Genomic DNA, 21,409 nt, shown 5'->3' on the forward strand with positions numbered 1-21,409 from the left:
TCAGATGTTTCCATGACGTTCAGTATGTGTGGAACTGTTCAGACGTTTCCATGACGTTCAGTATGTGTTGAACTGTTCAGACGTTTCCATGACGTTCAGTATGTGTTCAACTGTTCAGACGATTCCATGACGTTCAGTATGCGTTCAACTGTTCAGACGTTTCCATGACGTTTAGTATGCGTTCAACTGTTCAGATGTTTCCATGACGTTCAGTATGTGTTCAACTGTTCAGACGTTTCCATGACGTTTAGTATGTGTTCAACTGTTCAGACGTTTCCATGACGTTCAGTATGTGTTGAACTGTTCAGACGTTTCCATGACGTTTAGTATGTGTTCAACTGTTCAGACGTTTCCATGACGTTTAGTATGTGTACAACTGTTCAGACGTTTCCATGGCGTTCAGTATGTGTTGAACTGTTCAGACGTTTCCATGACGTTCAGTATGTGTTGAACTGTTCAGACGTTTCCATGACGTTCAGTATGTGTTGAACTGTTCAGACGTTTCCATGACGTTCAGTATGTGTTCAACTGTTCAGACGTTTCCATGACGTTCAGTATGTGTGGACCTGTTCAGACGTGTCCATGACGTTCAGTATGTGTATAACTGTTCAGACGTTTCCATGACGTTCAGTATGTGTTGAACTGTTCAGACGTTTCCATGACGTTCAGTATGTGTTGAACTGTTCAGACGTTTCCATGACGTTCAGTATGTGTTCAACTGTTCAGACGTTTCCATGGCGTTCAGTATGTGTTCAACTGTTCAGACGTTTCCATGACGTTCAGTATGTGTTCAACTGTTCAGACGTTTCCATGACGTTCAGTATGTGTTCAACTGTTCAGACGTTTCCATGACGTTCAGTATGTGTTCAACTGTTCAGACGTTTCCATGACGTTCAGTATGTGTTGAACTGTTCAGACGTTTCCATGACGTTCAGTATGTGTTGAACTGTTCAGACGTTTCCATGACGTTCAGTATGTGTTGAACTGTTCAGACGTTTCCATGACGTTCAGTATGTGTTGAACTGTTCAGACGTTTCCATGACGTTCAGTATGTGTTGAACTGTTCAGACGTTTCCATGACATTCAGTATGTGTTCAACTGTTCAGACGTTTCCATGACGTTCAGTATGTGTTGACCTGTTCAGGACGTTTCAGACGTTCAGGCGTTTCCATGACGTTCAGTATGTGTTCAACTGTTCAGACGTTTCCATGACGTTCAGTATGTGTTGAACTGTTCAGACGTTTCCATGACGTTCAGTATGTGTTGAACTGTTCAGACGTTTCCATGACGTTCAGTATGTGTTCAACTGTTCAGACGTTTCCATGACGTTCAGTATGTGTTCAACTGTTCAGACGTTTCCATGACGTTCAGTATGTGTTGAACTGTTCAGACGCGTTTCCATGACGTTCAGTATGTGTTGAACTGTTCAGACGTTTCCATGACGTTCAGTATGTGTTGAACTGTTCAGACGTTTCCATGACGTTCAGTATGTGTTGAACTGTTCAGACGTTTCCATGACGTTCAGTATGTGTTGAACTGTTCAGACGTTTCCATGACGTTCAGTATGTGTTGAACTGTTCAGACGTTTCCATGACATTCAGTATGTGTTCAACTGTTCAGACGTTTCCATGACGTTCAGTATGTGTTGAACTGTTCAGACGTTTCCATGACGTTCAGTATGTGTTGAACTGTTCAGACGTTTCCATGACGTTCAGTATGTGTTGAACTGTTCAGACGTTTCCATGACGTTCAGTATGTGTTGAACTGTTCAGACGTTTCCATGACGTTCAGTATGTGTTGAACTGTTCAGACGTTTCCATGACGTTCAGTATGTGTTGAACTGTTCAGACGTTTCCATAACGTTCAGTATGTGTTCATGAAGGACAGCATACACAGACGTTTCCATGACGTTCAGTATGTGTTGAACTGTTCAGACGTTTCCATGACGTTCAGTATGTGTTGAACTGTTCAGACGTTTCCATGACGTTCAGTATGTGTTGAACTGTTCAGACGTTTCCATGACGTTCAGTATGTGTTGAACTGTTCAGACGTTTCCATGACGTTCAGTATGTGTTGAACTGTTCAGACGTTTCCATGACGTTCAGTATGTGTTGAACTGTTCAGACGTTTCCATGACGTTCAGTATGTGTTGAACTGTTCAGACGTTTCCATGACGTTCAGTATGTGTTGAACTGTTCAGACGTTTCCATGACGTTCAGTATGTGTTGAACTGTTCAGACGTTTCCATGACGTTCAGTATGTGTTGAACTGTTCAGACGTTTCCATGACGTTCAGTATGTGTTGAACTGTTCAGACGTTTCCATGACGTTCAGTATGTGTTGAACTGTTCAGACGTTTCCATGACGTTCAGTATGTGTTCATGAAGGACAGCATACACAGACAACACCAATATCAAAGTGTTTTTTCTTGTTCAACCTACAATCTGATTCCAGTCCCGAATGAGACAGATGCAGACGTCATTCTGAACAGTGGATTGGAGTCTGCCTATAAGGAAGTATCCTGTTTCAGATGTTTCTTCACCCCCAAACAGCAGAAAACAGAGTGTGGAAATCTGCTTTCAGATGATATCATTCACACTTTCATTTATCAACACAGTTAATTGAATTTTAAGGAAGGGATTTCTCACAGAAAGATTTTAGTACACAGAAATATGTATTTAAAATGTCACGCTTTGATAGTGGTGTCAGGATAAACATATGGATAGAATCAGAAACAGACACCAAGACAAATGGCCTTTTAATGAGCCGCACGCTTTAATCTCTTATCACGTTGTGATTCCAGCTCTGCTGTTTATGTGGGCTACTGCTGTGTTTCTATGGACTATTGATGTGTTTTTATGGGCTACCGATGTGTTTTTATGGACTATTGATTGTGGTTGAAACCTGCTGTTTTCATGTTGTTACATATATTCTCCCCAGGCTTTCTTCAGTCTCACTCCAAACAGTGATATTACCTTGATCAGATTGACGCTTTTTGAATTGCCTGGAGCTCCTCATTGGTTATAGACATGGAAATATTTAAAAAAAGCCAACCTTTTCATCAAAAAGAGAAAATCTACCTTCAGAGACTTGCCCTTGTTGGAGGCATTCGTCCATGGAGCTGACAGAGAAACGTCAAGAAGATTTGGCTGGAATGTTTTGTAGGGAGTTGAATGCACTAATGATCCTTTCAATGTAATGCGATCAAATCATGATTATGGAATTCAACGTGATTACATCATGATTATGGGATTCAACATGGCCAAATCATGATTATGGGATTCAACATTATAAACCATGACTATGGGATTCAACATTATAAATCATGACTATGGGATTCAACATTATAAACCATGACTATGGGATTCAACATTATAAATCATGATGATGGGATTCAACATTATAAATCATGATTATGGGATTCAACATTATAAACCATGACTATGGGATTCAACATTATAAATCATGATTATGGGATTCAACATTATAAATCATGATGATGGGATTCAACATTATAAATCATGATTATGGGATTCAACATTATAAATCAGGATTATGCGATTCAACATTATAAATCATGATTATCGGATTCAACAGGATCAAATCATGATTATGGGATTCAACATTATAAATCATGATTATGGGATTCAACATTATAAATCATGATTATGGGATTCAACATTATAAATCATGACTATGGGATTCAACATTATAAATCATGACTATGGGATTCAACATTATAAATCATGATGATGGGATTCAACATTATAAATCATGATGATGGGATTCAACATTATAAACCATGACTATGGGATTCAACATTATAAATCATGACTATGGGATTCAACATTATAAATCATGATGATGGGATTCAACATTATAAATCATGATTATGGGATTCAACATTATAAACCATGACTATGGGATTCAACATTATAAATCATGATTATGGGATTCAACATTATAAATCATGATGATGGGATTAAACATTATAAATCATGATTCTGGGATTCAACATTATAAATCATGATGATGCGATTCAACATTATAAATCATGATTATCGGATTCAACAGGATCAAATCATGACTATGGGATTCAACATTATAAATCATGATGATGGGATTCAACATTATAAATCATGATGATGGGATTCAACATTATAAATCATGATGATGGGATTCAACATTATAAATCATGATTATGGGATTCAACATTATAAATCATGATTATGGGATTCAACATTATAAATCATGATGATGGGATTCAACATTATAAATCATGACTATGGGATTCAACATTATAAATCATGATGATGGGATTCAACATTATAAATCATGATGATGGGATTCAACATGATAAATCATGATTATGGGATTCAACATTATAAATCATGATTATGGGATTCAACAGGATCAAATCATGATTATGGGATTCAACATTATAAATCATGATGATGGGATTCAACATTATAAATCATGACTATGGGATTCAACATTATAAATCATGATTATGGGATTCAACATTATAAATCATGATGATGGGATTCAACATTATAAATCATGGTGATAAATCGATTCAACATTATAAATCATGATTATGGGATTCAACATTATAAATTCAACATTATAAATCATGATTATGCGATTCAACATTATAAATCATGATTATCGGATTCAACAGGATCAAATCATGATTATGAGATTCAACATTATAAATCAGGATTATGCGATTCAACATTATAAATCATGATTATCGGATTCAACAGGATCAAATCATGATTATGGGATTCAACATTATAAATCATGATTATGGGATTCAACATTATAAATCATGATTATGGGATTCAACATTATAAATCATGACTATGGGATTCAACATTATAAATCATGATGATGGGATTCAACATTATAAATCATGATGATGGGATTCAACATGATAAATCATGATTATCGGATTCAACAGGATCAAATCATGATTATGGGATTCAACATTATAAATCATGATGATGGGATTCAACATTATAAATCATGATTATGGGATTCAACATTATAAATCATGATGATGGGATTCAACATTATAAATCATGATTATGGGATTCAACATTATAAATCATGATGATGGGATTTAAAACTTGTTGTGGATAGGTGGCAGTATTTTCACTTTAGATTAATTGCGTGCCCATAGTGAACTGCATCAAACTCTGACCTAGATTGCTAATATATGCATATTATTATTACTATTGGATAGAAACCACTCTGAAGTTTCTAAAACTGTTTGAATGATGTCTGTGAGTATAAAAGAACTCATAGGGCAGGCAATCTTCCAAACAAGAAGTGAAATTCTGAAAGTTGGGGCAACTTTGACGTCATCGGCCCCTCCTTTCCCAACAAGATATGGATCTGGAAGCACTTCCTACGCCTTCCACTAGATGTCCTCATTCAGTAGAAAGTGTAATGGAGCATTTGCTGTGAACTTTGACCTAATGGGAGGGGAAATAGACAGTGTCCCGACAGAATGCCATTTTGCTGTGGCGCATTTCTCTGTGGGTGCTACCGCTGTTCCATTTGGCTGCAGCTGAAAACGTATGATCCGGTTGGAACGTTATTGGATATATATGATAATAACATCCTGAAGATTGATTCTCTACTTCGTTTGACCAGTTTATTCGACCTGGAATATATGTTTTGGAAGTTTTCGTGTGAGTCATCTTGGACCAGCAGTCAGTTTTTGGGCACGTGAGCTGAAAGTGATAGCAAATGCAGCTACTTGGACAATAGTATTGGACATTATGGAACAAAACAACGATGTATTGTGGAACTAGGACTCCTTGCACTACATTCTGATGAAAGATCATCAAAGGTTAAGGGAATATTTATGTTGTAATTTCGTATTTCTGTTGACTCCAACATGGCGGTTACGTCTGAACACCGTCTCAGATTATTGCAATGTTAGGCTTTATGCGTAACATTTAAAAAAAAATCTGACACAGCGGTTGCATTAAGAACCAGTGTATCTTTAATTATATGTAGAACATGTATCTTTAGTCAAAGTTTATGATGAGTATTTCTGTTATCTGGCGTAGCTTTCTATAATTCCTCCGGATATTTTGGAGGCATTTCTGAACATGGCATCAATGTAAACCGAGATTTGTGGATATAAAAATGCATATTATCGAACAAAACATAAATGTACTGTGTAACATGTCATATGACTGTCATCTGATGAAGATTTTCAAGAGGTTAGTGATTCATTTTATCTCTAATCCTGCTTTTGTGATTTTATCTTTGGCTGGAAAAAATGGCTGTTTTCTTTGGTTTGGTGGTGGTCTAACATAAATATATGTTGTGTTTTCGCTTTAAGAGATAAGAGGGGCACATTTTTTATACTTAACTAGGCCAGTCAATCAAGAACAAATTCTTATTTACAATGACAGCCTAGGAACAGTGGTTTAACTGCCTTGTTCTGCCTTGTTTACCATGTCAGCTCGGATATTCGATGTAACAACATTTTGGTTACTGGCCCAATACTCTAAAACCGAGGCTACATGCCTCACCAAATAATTAAAAGACAGCAGTAAATAACAATAGTGGGGCTATATACAGGGTGCTACGGGACAGAGTCAATGTGGAGGCTATATACAGGGTATTATGGTACAGAGTCAATGTGGAGGCTATATACAGGGTGTTACGGTACAGAGTCAATGTGGAGGCTCTATACAGGGTATTACGGTACAGAGTCAATGTGGAGGCTATATACAGGGTATTACGGTACAGAGTCAATGTGGAGGCTATATACAGGGTATTACGGTACAGAGTCAATGTGGGGGCTATATACAGGGTGTTACGGTACAGAGTCAATGTGGAGGCTATATACAGGGTATTACGGTACAGAGTCATGTTGGAGGCTATATAAACGTGGAGGCTATATATGATAATAACAGAGAGTAACATCAGTGTAGAGGAGGCGGGGGGGCAAAGCAAATTGTCTAGGTAGCTATTGGATTAGATGTTTAGCCAGTCCTCGCCCTGGTAAAGTTAACTATCAGGAGATAAACTACATGGCTATCTTGTTAACCAGCTATATTAACATGTTATTTAACTAGCCTCACCATAGTAAAGTCAGCTATCTAGTTTATCTCCTGATACTTATCTTGTTAACCAGCTATAACAACATGTTATTAACCCGCTATATTAACATGTTATTAACTAGCTATATTAACATGTTATTAACATGTTATTAACTAGCTATATGAACATGTTATTAACCAGCTATATTAACATGTTATTAACTAGCTATATTAACATGTTATTAACCCGCTATATTAACTTGTTATTAACTAGCTATATTAACATGTTATTAACCAGCTATATTAACATGTTATTAATCCGCTATATTAACATGTTATTAACTAGCTATATTAACATGTTATTAACATGTTATTAACTAGCTATATTAACATGTTATTAACCTGCTATATTAACATGTTATTATAGCATTAGTTCCACGTTAACATTAGTCCTATGTTAACATTAATCCTATGTTAACATTAGTCCCATGTTAACATTAGTCCTACGTTAACATTAGTCCTACGTTAACATTAGTCCTACATTAACATTAGTTCCACGTTAACATTAGTTCCACGTTAACATTAGTCCTACGTTAATATTAGTTCCACGTTAACATTAGTCCCACGTTAACATTAGTCCTACGTTAACATTAGTTCCACGTTAACATTAGTCCCATGTTAACATTAGTCCTACGTTAATATTAGTTCCACGTTAACAATAGTCCTGTTAACTGAGAACAGCTAGTCTGTCTCCCTTCTGGACCACCTAGTAATGGGGCCCAGATGAGAACACAGTACGTCAAATTCACTTAGGATTTAATGAGTTATACAGCATGGAGACTGACTGGGGTTGGGCTGGGGTTGGGCTGGGGATGGACTGGGGTTGGGCTTGGACTGGGGATGGACTGGGGTTGGACTGGGGTTGGGCTGGGGTTCGGGAGGTACTGCTGTAGGAGTGGCAGGTTATACAGCATGGAGACTGACTGGGGTTGGATTGGGGTTGGATGTGGGTTGGCTGGGGTTGGACTGGGCTGGGGTTGGACTGGGGTTGGACTGGGGTGGGGTTGGACTGGGGTTGGACTGGGGATGGACTGGGGTTGGACTGGGTTTGGACTGGGGTTGGACTGGGGATGGACTGGGGTTGGGCTGGGGTTGGACTGGGCTGGGGTTGGACTGGGGATGGACTGGGGTTGGGTTGGGGTTGGACTGGGCTGGGGTTGGACTGGGGTTGGACTGGGTTTGGACTGGGGTTGGACTTGGGATGGACTGGGGTTGGACTGGGGTTGGGCTGGGGTGGGGTTGGACTGGGATTGGACTGGGGTTGGACTGGGCTGGGGTTGGTCTGGGGTTGGACTGGGGATGGACTGGGGTTGGGCTGGGGTTGGACTGGGGATGGACTGGGGTTGGGCTGGGGATGGACTGGGATGGACTGGGGTTGGACTGGGGATGGACTGGGGTTGGACTGGGGATGGACTGGGGATGGACTGGGGTTGGACTGGGGATGGACTGGGGTTGGACTGGGGTTGGACTGGGGTTGGGGAGGTACTGCTGTAGGGGTGGCAGGTTATACAGAATGGAGACTGACTGGGGTTGGACTGGGGTTGGGCTGGGGTTGGGCTGGGGTTGGACTGGGGTTGGGGAGATACTGCTGTAGGGGTGGCAGGTTATACAGAATGGAGACTGACTGGGTTGGACTGGGGTTGGACTGGGGCTGGACTGGTGTTGGACTGGGGCTGGGGAGATACTGCTATAGGGGTGGCAGGTTGCAGGCCTGTTTCTGCATCAGCACCATGTTAAATCACATTGATCCCAGCTGAAAAAACTCACCCCACAATGAAGTTTAATAGGAAACATTTGACAAGGCCTGCTGATTGGAACAGAGGAGAACTGTCATTAGTGGTTGTCAGCTGGGCTGCCAACACATTGGCCACACCATGAAATCTCTTGATAAAGAAAGAAAAATTGTGTTTACTCAGTAATTGTACAATTTTATCCCCCCCCACCCCCCACCCCCCAACCAGTGTGTCACAATGCTCTCCCACTCTGTTCCTCTCCTTTGTGTGGGCTCCCATCAGACCCTCTCCCACCCCTCTCCTTTGTGTGGGCTCCCATCAGACCCTCTCCCACCCCTCTCCTTTGTGTGAGCGCCCATCAAACCGCCATCGATCCCACAGTGTCATTGTGTGAGAAGGTTATCTATGTGGGCATCCAATCTCCAGCTGCTGTTATGTTTGAGCACGAACAGAGCAGGGGTTCTGTTAACACTGAGAGGAACATCCACTCTGTGGGCCAACCAGACTCTGCACCCTGCCTCTCGTCAAATGACCACTTTCACACTCAGTTAGTCTTTCAGTAATAGATGTACTGAGTCCATCCGTGTGAAATAGACAACTCATTCATTATGTTTTCCCATCAGCGTGGATTATGAAGGTTAAATCAACTCAGAGAAAATGTATGCTTGGCCACTCCCCCCACCCCCCCCACCCTATAGCCTCACACAGCCCAGCCTATAGCCTCACACAGCCCCAGCCTATAGCCTCACACAGCCCCACCCTATAGCCTCACACAGCCCCACCCTATAGCCTCACACAGCCCCAGCCTATAGCCTCACACAGCCCCAGCCTATAGCCTCACACAGCCCCACCCTATAGCCTCACACAGCCCCAGCCTATAGCCTCACACAGCCCCAGCCTATAGCCTCACACAGCCCCAGCCTATAGCCTCACACAGCCCCAGCCTATAGCCTCACACAGCCCCAGCCTATAGCCTCACACAGCCCCAGCCTATAGCCTCACACAGCCCCAGCCTATAGCCTCACACAGCCCCAGCCTATAGCCTCACACAGCCCCAGCCTATAGCCTCACACAGCCCCAGCCTATAGCCTCACACAGCCCCACCCTATAGCCTCACACAGCCCCAGCCTATAGCCTCACACAGCCCCAGCCTATAGCCTCACACAGCCCCAGCCTATAGCCTCACACAGCCCCAGCCTATAGCCTCACACAGCCCCAGCCTATAGCCTCACACAGCCCCAGCCTATAGCCTCACACAGCCCCAGCCTATAGCCTCACACAGCCCCAGCCTATAGCCTCACACAGCCCCAGCCTATAGCCTCACACAGCCCCAGCCTATAGCCTCACACAGCCCCAGCCTATCTGGCTCAGAAATGAATGATCCTATTTATGTTAATGCATACATGAACGTTACACAGGTTTTCCCATGATAAGGCAATAGGTTAATGAAATGCTCCTTTCATTTTGCCAGTTGTTTTCTCTGCAAAGTTACGATAAGTAGCAAACCAACCAAGCCTGTAATTACAATCTTCCAGAAACCCAGCCAATCTCAGTAGAAATCTCACCATCCAATTACAAGATGTAATAATTTAGCAGTCAAGCTGGTAATGAGGTCTAATACTCATGCATGTGGTAATCCCCCCGGATGCTGACTCTATCAGATGTTAGCTTTGTAATTATATGAGAGAAAAAAAAAATCATTATTTCATGTTGAAGTAGAAAATGAGGTTGGTTGGGAGTTAATTTTCTCTCTGCTCTGTGAAGCGGAGACAAGAATTTAATGATTTAATTACAGTTGTTAGCTCTTTTTTTTTGCGAGAGGCTTAAATTGAGCTAAGCATTTTTCATAGCCTGACATCAAGAGTTGGGGAACATCAAAGATTTTGACAGCATACAAAATGATGAGCAGGCCGCCGGCCCCAGAGTTAGAGGAGGGAGAATCTCCTCGGCATTTTGAACAGCAGAGGAAAACGCTTCTCTTCTCATTGCCAAGGTAACCACAGCCAGGGGACACAAGCCTGCTAGATAAAAGCAACATCAACAAATATTAACCGCTTAGCTTTCTCCACTGGTAGCTGATCCACTGTATGTGAATTTGTCATATCAGATTACTATGACAGTCATGGTGAAGACTAAATGGAAAGCATCCGCCTGCATCAAAAGGACAATATAGTTTTCTCCCCACCTTTTTAGAATTTCAAAACAGGCTATGAGTGGTGCTATAGCCTCTGATCTCCATATATCCTTTATGGAGAGAGAAACAGCAAACACATTCCTCAGAGTAATCCCTAGAAAGAGGAATGGATGGTCTGACTGCCAGTTAAAGAACTGCTTTGAGCCATGTGTGATTCAACTTCCCAGCAACACACCACAGCTACTTGGTTATTCAGGCTGGGATGGAGGAATGGAGGGATGCTTGGAGGGAGGGAGGGAGGGAGGGAGGGAGGGAGGGAGAGAGAGAGAGAGAGAGAGAGAGACAGAGAGAGAGAGAGAGAGAGAGAGAGAGAGAGAGCAGACCCTTTTATAATGGCCCTGTTCGACGACCAAACATCTAGACTGTCTGTCTCCTTCCTTTCCTCAACACATTTCTACAGAGTTGTTCTGGTTTCCTTCCAGGCTTGGAACTCTATAACTGGGATTCTATAACTTCCCATTCAACAACATCCTTCCAGGCTTGGAACTCTATAACTGGGATTCTATAACTTCACATTCAACAACTTCCTTCCAGGCTTGGAACTCTATAACTGGGATTCTATAACTTCCCATTCAACAACTTCCTTCCAGGCTTGGAACTCCTCATCTGGGATTCTATAACTTCCCATTCAACAACTTCCTTCCAGGCTTGGAACTCCTCATCTGGGATTCTATAACTTCCCATTCAACAACTTCCTTCCAGACTTGGAACTGCTCATCTGGGATTCTATAACTTCCCATTCAACAACTTCCTTCCAGGCTTGGAACTCCTCATCTGGGATTCTATAACTTCCCATTCAACAACTTCCTTCCAGGCTTGGAACTCTATAACTGGGACTCTATAACTTCCCATTCAACAACTTCCTTCCAGGCTTGGAACTCTATAACTGGGATTCTATAACTTCCCATTCAACAACTTCCTTCCAGGCTTGGAACTCTATAACTGGGATTCTATACCTTCCCATTCAACAACTTCCTTCCAGGCTTGGAACTCTATAACTGGGATTCTATAACTTCCCATTCAACAACTTCCTTCCAGGCTTGGAACTCTATAACTGGGATTCTATAACTTCCCATTCAACAACTTCCTTCCAGGCTTGGAACTCTAAAACTGGGATTCTATAACTTCCCATTCAAAACTTCCTTCCAGGCTTGGAACTCCTCATCTGGGATTCTATAACTTCCCATTCAACAACTTCCTTCCAGGCTTGGAACTCCTCATCTGGGATTCTATAACTTCCCATTCAACAACTTCCTTCCAGGCTTGGAACTCCTCATCTGGGATTCTATAACTTCCCATTCAACAACCTCCTTCCAGGCTTGGAACTCTATAACTGGGATTCTATAACTTCCCATTCAACAACTTCCTTCCAGGCTTGGAACTCTATAACTGGGATTCTATAACTTCCCATTCAACAACTTCCTTCCAGGCTTGGAACTCTATAACTGGGATTCTATAACTTCTCATTCAACAACTTCCTTCCAGGCTTGGAACTCTATAACTGGGATTCTATAACTTCCCATTCAACAACTTCCTTCCAGGCTTGGAACTCTATAACTGGGATTCTATAACTTCCCATTCAACAACTTCCTTCCAGGCTTGGAACTCTATAACTGGGATTCTATAACTTCCCATTCAACAACTTCCTTCCAGGCTTGGAACTCTAAAACTGGGATTCTATAACTTCCCATTCAAAAACTTCCTTCCAGGCTTGGAACTCCTCATCTGGGATTCTATAACTTCCCATTCAACAACTTCCTTCCAGGCTTGGAACTCCTCATCTGGGATTCTATAACTTCCCATTCAACAACTTCCTTCCAGGCTTGGAACTCCTCATCTGGGATTCTATAACTTCCCATTCAACAACTTCCTTCCAGGCTTGGAACTCTATAACTGGGATTCTATAACTTCCCATTCAACAACTTCCTTCCAGGCTTGGAACTCTATAACTGGGATTCTATAACTTCCCATTCAACAACTTCCTTCCAGGCTTGGAACTCTATAACTGGGATTCTATAACTTCACATTCAACAACTTCCTTCCAGGCTTGGAACTCTATAACTGGGATTCTATAACTTCCCATTCAACAACTTCCTTCCAGGCTTGGAACTCCTCATCTGGGATTCTATAACTTCCCATTCAACAACTTCCTTCCAGACTTGGAACTGCTCATCTGGGATTCTATAACTTCCCATTCAACAACTTCCTTCCAGGCTTGGAACTCTATAACTGGGATTCTATAACTTCCCATTCAACAACTTCCTTCCAGGCTTGGAACTCTATAACTGGGACTCTATAACTTCCCATTCAACAACTTCCTTCCAGGCTTGGAACTCTATAACTGGGATTCTATAACTTCCCATTCAACAACTTCCTTCCAGGCTTGGAACTCTATAACTGGGATTCTATACCTTCCCATTCAACAACTTCCTTCCAGGCTTGGAACTCTATAACTGGGATTCTATAACTTCCCATTCAACAACTTCCTTCCAGGCTTGGAACTCTATAACTGGGATTCTATAACTTCCCATTCAACAACTTCCTTCCAGGCTTGGAACTCTAAAACTGGGATTCTATAACTTCCCATTCAAAACTTCCTTCCAGGCTTGGAACTCCTCATCTGGGATTCTATAACTTCCCATTCAACAACTTCCTTCCAGACTTGGAACTGCTCATCTGGGATTCTATAACTTCCCATTCAACAACTTCCTTCCAGGCTTGGAACTCCTCATCTGGGATTCTATAACTTCCCATTCAACAACTTCCTTCCAGGCTTGGAACTCTATAACTGGGATTCTATAACTTCCCATTCAACAACTTCCTTCCAGGCTTGGAACTCTATAACTGGGATTCTATAACTTCCCATTCAACAACTTCCTTCCAGGCTTGGAACTCTATAACTGGGATTCTATAACTTCTCATTCAACAACTTCCTTCCAGGCTTGGAACTCTATAACTGGGATTCTATAACTTCCCATTCAACAACTTCCTTCCAGGCTTGGAACTCTATAACTGGGATTCTATAACTTCCCATTCAACAACTTCCTTCCAGGCTTGGAACTCTATAACTGGGATTCTATAACTTCCCATTCAACAACTTCCTTCCAGGCTTGGAACTCTAAAACTGGGATTCTATAACTTCCCATTCAAAAACTTCCTTCCAGGCTTGGAACTCCTCATCTGGGATTCTATAACTTCCCATTCAACAACTTCCTTCCAGGCTTGGAACTCCTCATCTGGGATTCTATAACTTCCCATTCAACAACTTCCTTCCAGGCTTGGAACTCCTCATCTGGGATTCTATAACTTCCCATTCAACAACCTCCTTCCAGGCTTGGAACTCTATAACTGGGATTCTATAACTTCCCATTCAACAACTTCCTTCCAGGCTTGGAACTCTATAACTGGGATTCTATAACTTCCCATTCAACAACTTCCTTCCAGGCTTGGAACTCTATAACTGGGATTCTATAACTTCTCATTCAACAACTTCCTTCCAGGCTTGGAACTCTATAACTGGGATTCTATAACTTCCCATTCAACAACTTCCTTCCAGGCTTGGAACTCTATAACTGGGATTCTATAACTTCCCATTCAACAACTTCCTTCCAGGCTTGGAACTCCTCATCTGGGATTCTATAACTTCCCATTCAACAACTTCCTTCCAGGCTTGGAACTCTATAACTGGGATTCTATAACTTCCCATTCAACAACTTCCTTCCAGGCTTGGAACTCTATAACTGGGATTCTATAACTTCCCATTCAACAACTTCCTTCCAGGCTTGGAACTCCTCATTGGGGATTCTATAACTTCCCATTCAACAACTTCCTTCCAGGCTTGGAACTCTATAACTGGGATTCTATAACTTCCCATTCAACAACTTCCTTCCAGGCTTGGAACTCTATAACTGGGATTCTATAACTTCCCATTCAACAACTTCCTTCCAGGCTTGGAACTCTATAACTGGGATTCTAGAACTTCCCATTCAACAACTTCCTTCCAGGCTTGGAACTCTAAAACTGGGATTCTATAACTTCCCATTCAAAAACTTCCTTCCAGGCTTGGAACTCCTCATCTGGGATTCTATAACTTCCCATTCAACAACTTCCTTCCAGGCTTGGAACTCCTCATCTGGGATTCTATAACTTCCCATTCAACAACTTCCTTCCAGGCTTGGAACTCCTCATCTGGGATTCTATAACTTCCCATTCAACAACTTCCTTCCAGGCTTGGAACTCTATAACTGGGATTCTATAACTTCCCATTCAACAACTTCCTTCCAGGCTTGGAACTCTATAACTGGGATTCTATAACTTCCCATTCAACAACTTCCTTCCAGGCTTGGAACTCTATAACTGGGATTCTATAACTTCCCATTCAACAACTTCCTTCCAGGCTTGGAACTCTATAACTGGGATTCTATAACTTCCCATTCAACAACTTCATTCCAGGCTTGGAACTCTATAACTGGGATTCTATAACTTCCCATTCAACAACTTCCTTCCAGGCTTGGAACTCTATAACTTGGATTCTATAACTTCCCATTCAACAACTTCCTTCCAGGCTTGGAACTCTGTAACTGGTATTCTATAACTTCCCATTCAACAACTTCCTTCCAGGCTTGGAACTCTATAACTGGGATTCTATAACTTCCCATTCAACAACTTCCTTCCAGGCTTGGAACTCTATAACTGGGATTTTATAACTTCCCATTCAACAACTTCCTTCCAGGCTTGGAACTCCTCATCTGGGATTCTATAACTTCCCATTCAACAACTTCCTTCCAGGCTTGGAACTCTATAACTGGGATTCTATAACTTCCCATTCAACAACTTCCTTCCAGGCTTGGAACTCCTCATCGGGGATTCTATAACTTCTCATTCAACAACTTCCTTCCAGGCTTGGAACTCTATAACTGGGATTCTATAACTTCCCATTCAACAACTTCCTTCCAGGCTTGGAACTCTATAACTGGGATTCTATAACTTCCCATTCAACAACTTCCTTCCAGGCTTGGAACTCTTCATCTGGGATTCTTTAACTTCTTGGCGCACCCATCCCGTTAGCGGGATCATTTTCGTCAACTTCCGCTGAATTGCAGAGCGCCAAATTCAAATGAAATGACTAAAAATATAGAATTTTCATGAAATCACAAGTGCAAAACACAGCTAGATTTGGGTATGTCATTTTAGGCAAATATTTAAAAAAAGGGTCCGATCCTTAAGAGTTTTTTAATGGAAGTCTCTCCAACATGATCCAGGTAGAATCAGGAATTCCCCAGGGCAGCTGTCTAGGCCCTTTATGTTTTTCAATATTTTCTAACAACATGCTTTAAGTAAAGCCAGTGTGACGACGCAAGCCGATGACTCAGCACTTTACACGTCAGCTACTATAGCGAGTGAAATTTTGTGTTTTCTATATTTATTTGGTCAGGCCAGGGTGTGACATGGGTTTATTTTGTGTTGTGTTTATGTATGGGGGTTTTTCGTAGGTTTTAGGATTGTGGCTGAGTAGGGGTGTCTAGCAAAGTCTATGGTTGCCTGAGGCGGTTCTCAATCAGAGTCAGGTGATTCTCGTTGTCTCTGATTGGGAACCATATTTAGGTAGCCTGGGTTTCACTGTGTGTTTGTGGGTGATTGTTCCTGTCTCTGTGTTAGTTGTCACCAGACAGGCTGTATTAGGTTTTCACATTTTCCGTTTGTTGTTTTTGTATTTATCGTGTGTATTCATTTATTAAACATGTATCGAACTAACCACGCTGCATTTTGGTCCGACTCTCCTTCGACGGAAGAAAGCCGTAACAGAATCACCCACCACAACTGGACCAAGCAGCGTGGTGACAGGCAGCGACAGCAGAAGCAACAAAGAGAGGAATGGACATGGGAGGATGAATTGTTCGGAGAAGGACCCTGGGATCAGCCTGGAGAAAATCGCCGCCCCAAAGAAGAACTGGAGGCGGCGAGAGCTGAGAGGCGCTGGTATGAGGAGAAGCAACAGCGGCAGCAGGAGCAACAATATCGGGACTACACTACTTGGGAGGAAATAGACAGGTGGGCTGTCGACCCAGAGAAAGTGCCGGAGCCCGCCTGGGATTCGCTGGAGCAGTGCGAAGCAGGTTATCGGAGAATGGAGTTGGCGAAGCAGGCATGGCGGCGAGGACGGAAGACAGAGAGTCAGCCCCAAAAATTTCTTGGGGGGGGCTCAGGGAGAAAGTGGCAGAGTCAGGAGTCAGACCTGAGCCAACTCTCCCTGTTTATAGTGAGGAGCCAAGGAGGAGACCAGAACCAGAGCCGGTGTTAGAGGTGAGCGAAGCAGAGACTGTGAAGGAGTTAATGGGGAAATTGGAGGAGAGAGTAATGAGGGAGTTGCTAGTTTGGTGCTTTAGGTACGATATTCGTCCGACGGAGCGAGTTGGGGATTTGATGGCACCTGGGTCAGCGCTCCATACTCGTCCTGAGGTGCGTGTTAGTCGGCTGGTGAAGAGTGTGCCAGCCTCACGCACTAGGCCTCCTGTGTACCTACCTAGCCTTGCACGTCCTGTGCCAGTTCTGCTCTCAGGCTCTCCAGTACACCTTCACGGTCCGGTCCATCCTGTGCCACCTTCACACACCAGTTCTCCGGTGGCAGCTCCCCGCACCAGGCTTCCTGTGCGTGTCCTCGGTCCAGGACCACCAGTTCCAGCACCACGCACCAGGCCTTCAGCGCGCCTCGCCTGTTCAGCGCAGCCAGAGCTTTCCTCCTCTCCTGCGCTGCCGGAGTCTCCCGCCTGTTCAGCGCTGCCAGAGCCTTCCTCCTCTACAGCGCTGCTGGAGTCTCCCGCCTGTTTAGCGCAGCCAGAGCCTTCCTCCTCTACAGCGCTGCTGGAGTCTCCCGCCTGTTTAGCGCAGCCAGAGCCTTCCTCCTCTACAGCGCTGCTGGAGACTCCCGCCTGTTTAGCGCAGCCAGAGCCTTCCTTCTCTCCTGCGCTGCCGGAGTCTCCCGCATGTTCAGCGCAGCCAGAGCGGCCAGCCTGCATGGAGCAGCCAGAGCTGTCAGTCTGCATGGAGCAGCCAGGGCTGCCAGTCTGCATGGAGCAGCCAGGGCTGCCAGTCTGCATGGAGCAACCAGAGCTGCCAGTCTACATGGAGCAGCCAGATCCGTCAGTCTGCCAGGATCCACCAGTCAGCCAGACTCTTCCAGATCTGCCAGTCAGCCAGACTCTTCCAGACCTGCCAGTCAACCAGACTCTTCCAGATCTGCCAGTCAGCCAGACTCTTCCAGATCCGCCAGTCAGCCAGGATCTGCCGGATCCAACTACCTGCATGAGCTTCCTCTCAGTGCTGAGCTTCCTCTCAGTGCTGGGCTTCCTCTCAGTACTGGGCTTCCCCTCAGTCCCGAGCTTCCCCTCAGTCCCGAGCTTCCCCTCAGTCCCGAGCTTCCACCTCAGTCCCGAGCTGCCCCTCAGTCCAGTGGGGTCCTTTGTGAGGGTTATTAGGCCAAGGTCGTTGGCGAGGGTCGCCAATTTAAGGACGCGTTACAGGGGGACTAAGACTTGGTTGGAGTGGGGTCCACGTCCCGAGCCGGAGCTGCCACTGTGGACAGAGGCCCACCCGGACCCTCCCCTATGGGTTTTAGTGTGCGGCCGGGAGTCCGCACCTTGGGGGGGGAGGGGTTCTGTCACGCCCTGGTCTTAGTATTTTGTGTTTTCTATATTTATTTGGTCAGGCCAGGGTGTGACATGGGTTTATTTTGTGTTGTGTTTATGTATGGGGGTTTTTCGTAGGTTTTAGGATTGTGGCTTAGTGGGGTGTTCTAGCAAAGTCTATGGCTGCCTGAGGCGGTTCTCAATCAGAGTCAGGTGATTCTCGTTGTCTCTGATTGGGAACCATATTTAGGTAGCCTGGGTTTCACTGTGTGTTTGTGGGTGATTGTTCCTGTCTCTGTGTTAGTTGTCACCAGATAGGCTGTATTAGGTTTTCACATTTTCCGTTTGTTGTTTTTGTATTTATCGTGTTTATTCATTTATTAAACATGTATCGAACTAACCACGCTGCATTTTGGTCCGACTCTCCTTCGACGGAAGAAAGCCGTAACAGAAATTACTGTAACCCTTAACAAAGATCTGCAGTCAGTTTCAGAATCGGTGGCAAGAAATAAGTTAGTCCTAAATATTTCAAAACCTAAAAGCATTGTATTTAGGACAGGTCATTCACTAAATTAATCATGTGGAAATTGAGCAAGTTGAGGTGACTAAAATGTTTGGAGTAACCCTGGATTGTAAACTGTCATGGTCAAAACATGTTGATACAACCGTAGCTAAGACGGGGAGAAGTCTGTCCATAATAAAGCACTGCTCTGCCTTCTTAACAACTCTATCAACAAGGCAGGTCCTACAGGCCCTAGTTTCTACCTTCTTAACAACTCTATCAACAAGGCAGGTCCTACAGGCCCTAGTTTCTACCTTCTTAACAACTCTATCAACAAGGCAGGTCCTACAGGCCCTAGTTTCTACCTTCTTAACAACTCTATCAACAAGGCAGGTCCTACAGGTCCTAGTTTCTACCTTCTTAACAACTCTATCAACAAGGCAGGTCCTACAGGCCCTAGTTTCTACCTTCTTAACAACTCTATCAACAAGGCAGGTCCTACAGGTCCTAGTTTCTACCTTCTTAACAACTCTATCAACAAGGCAGGTCCTACAGGTCCTGGTTTTGTCGCACCTGGACTACTGTTCAGTCATGTGGTCAGGTGCCACAAAGAAGACAGCATGGCTAGCCCTTAACCAACATTAATAATATGCATGTACATTTCTCATGGCTCAAAGTGGAGAAGACATTGACTTCACTACATCACTACTTGTTTTTGTAAGAAGTGTTGACAAGCTGAATGTACCGAGTGGTCTGTTTAAACTACTAGCACACATCTCAGACATACATACCCCACAAGACATGCTGCCAGTGGTCTGTTTAAACTACTAGCACACATCTCAGACATACATACCCCACAAGACATGCTGCCAGTGGTCTGTTTAAACTACTAGCACACATCTCAGACATACATACCCCACAAGACATGCTGCCAGTGGTCTGTTTAAACTACTAGCACACATCTCAGACATACATACCCCACAAGACATGCAGCCAGTGGTCTGTTTAAACTACTAGCACACATCTCAGACATACATACCCCACAAGACATGCTGCCAGTGGTCTGTTTAAACTACTAGCACACATCTCAGACATACATACCCCACAAGACATGCTGCCAGTGGTCTGTTTAAACTACTAGCACACATCTCAGACATACATACCCCACAAGACATGCTGCCAGTGGTCTGTTTAACTTCCCTTTCAACAACTTCCTTCCAGGCTTGGAACTCCCCATCTGCCTTCTTGAACCATCAGAACCAATAGAGGAATTTAGAATAAAACATCACTTCGTCACATTTTCTTCAGAACTCACCATCCTCCTCCTCCTCCTCCTCCTCCTTCTCAACCACCTGTCTCACCCTCCTATTCCTGTCTCTCCCTCCTCCTCCTCCTCCTTCTCCACTTCCTGTCTCACCCTCCCCCTCCTGTCTCACCCACCATCTCCTGTCTCTTCCTCCCCCTCGTCCTCCTCCTCCTTCTCTACCTCCTGTCTCACCCTCAATCTCCTGTCTCCCCCTCCTCCTCCTCCTGTCTCCCCCTCCTCCTCCTGTCTCACCCTCCTCCTCCTGTCTCACCCTGCTCCTCCAGTCACACCCTCGTTTTCCTCCCGTCTCACCCTCCTCCACCTGTCTCACACTCCTCCTCCCGTCTCACCCCCTCTTCCTGTCTCACCCTCCTCCTCCTTCTGTCTCACCCTCCTCCTCTTCCGGTTTCACCCTCCTCCTCCGTCTGTCTCACCCTCCTCCTCCTCCTGTCTCACCATCCTCATCTTCCTATCTCCTCCTAATCTTCCTGTCTCACCCTCCTCCTCTTCCTGTCTCAATCTCCTCCTCTTCCTGTCTCACCCTCCTCCTCCTGTCTCACCCTTCTCCTTCCGTTTCACCCTCCAGCTGTTTCCCCCTCCTTCTCCTCCTGTCTCACCCTCCTCCTCCTCCTGTCTCACTGCGTCCTGTTGAACAAGGTATGTTGACCCATAATGGTGAGCATCTCCACAGCAGGTTCTGTAATCTCTCTGCCTCCCTGTCCACTCTGCTCCTCTCTGTCTCCCTGTCCACTCTGCTCCTCTCTGTCTCCCTGTCCACTCTGCTCCTCTCTGTCTCCCTGTCCACTCTGCTCCTCTCTGTCTCCCTGTCCATTCAGCTCCTCTCTGTCTCCCTGTCCACTCTGCTCCTCTGTCTCCCTGTCCACTCTGCTCGTCTCTGTCTCCCTGTCCACTCTGCTCCTCTG

This window comes from Oncorhynchus tshawytscha, unplaced genomic scaffold (genome assembly GCF_018296145.1).
Source record: "Oncorhynchus tshawytscha isolate Ot180627B unplaced genomic scaffold, Otsh_v2.0 Un_contig_3400_pilon_pilon, whole genome shotgun sequence".
Lineage (NCBI taxonomy): Eukaryota > Metazoa > Chordata > Actinopteri > Salmoniformes > Salmonidae > Oncorhynchus > Oncorhynchus tshawytscha.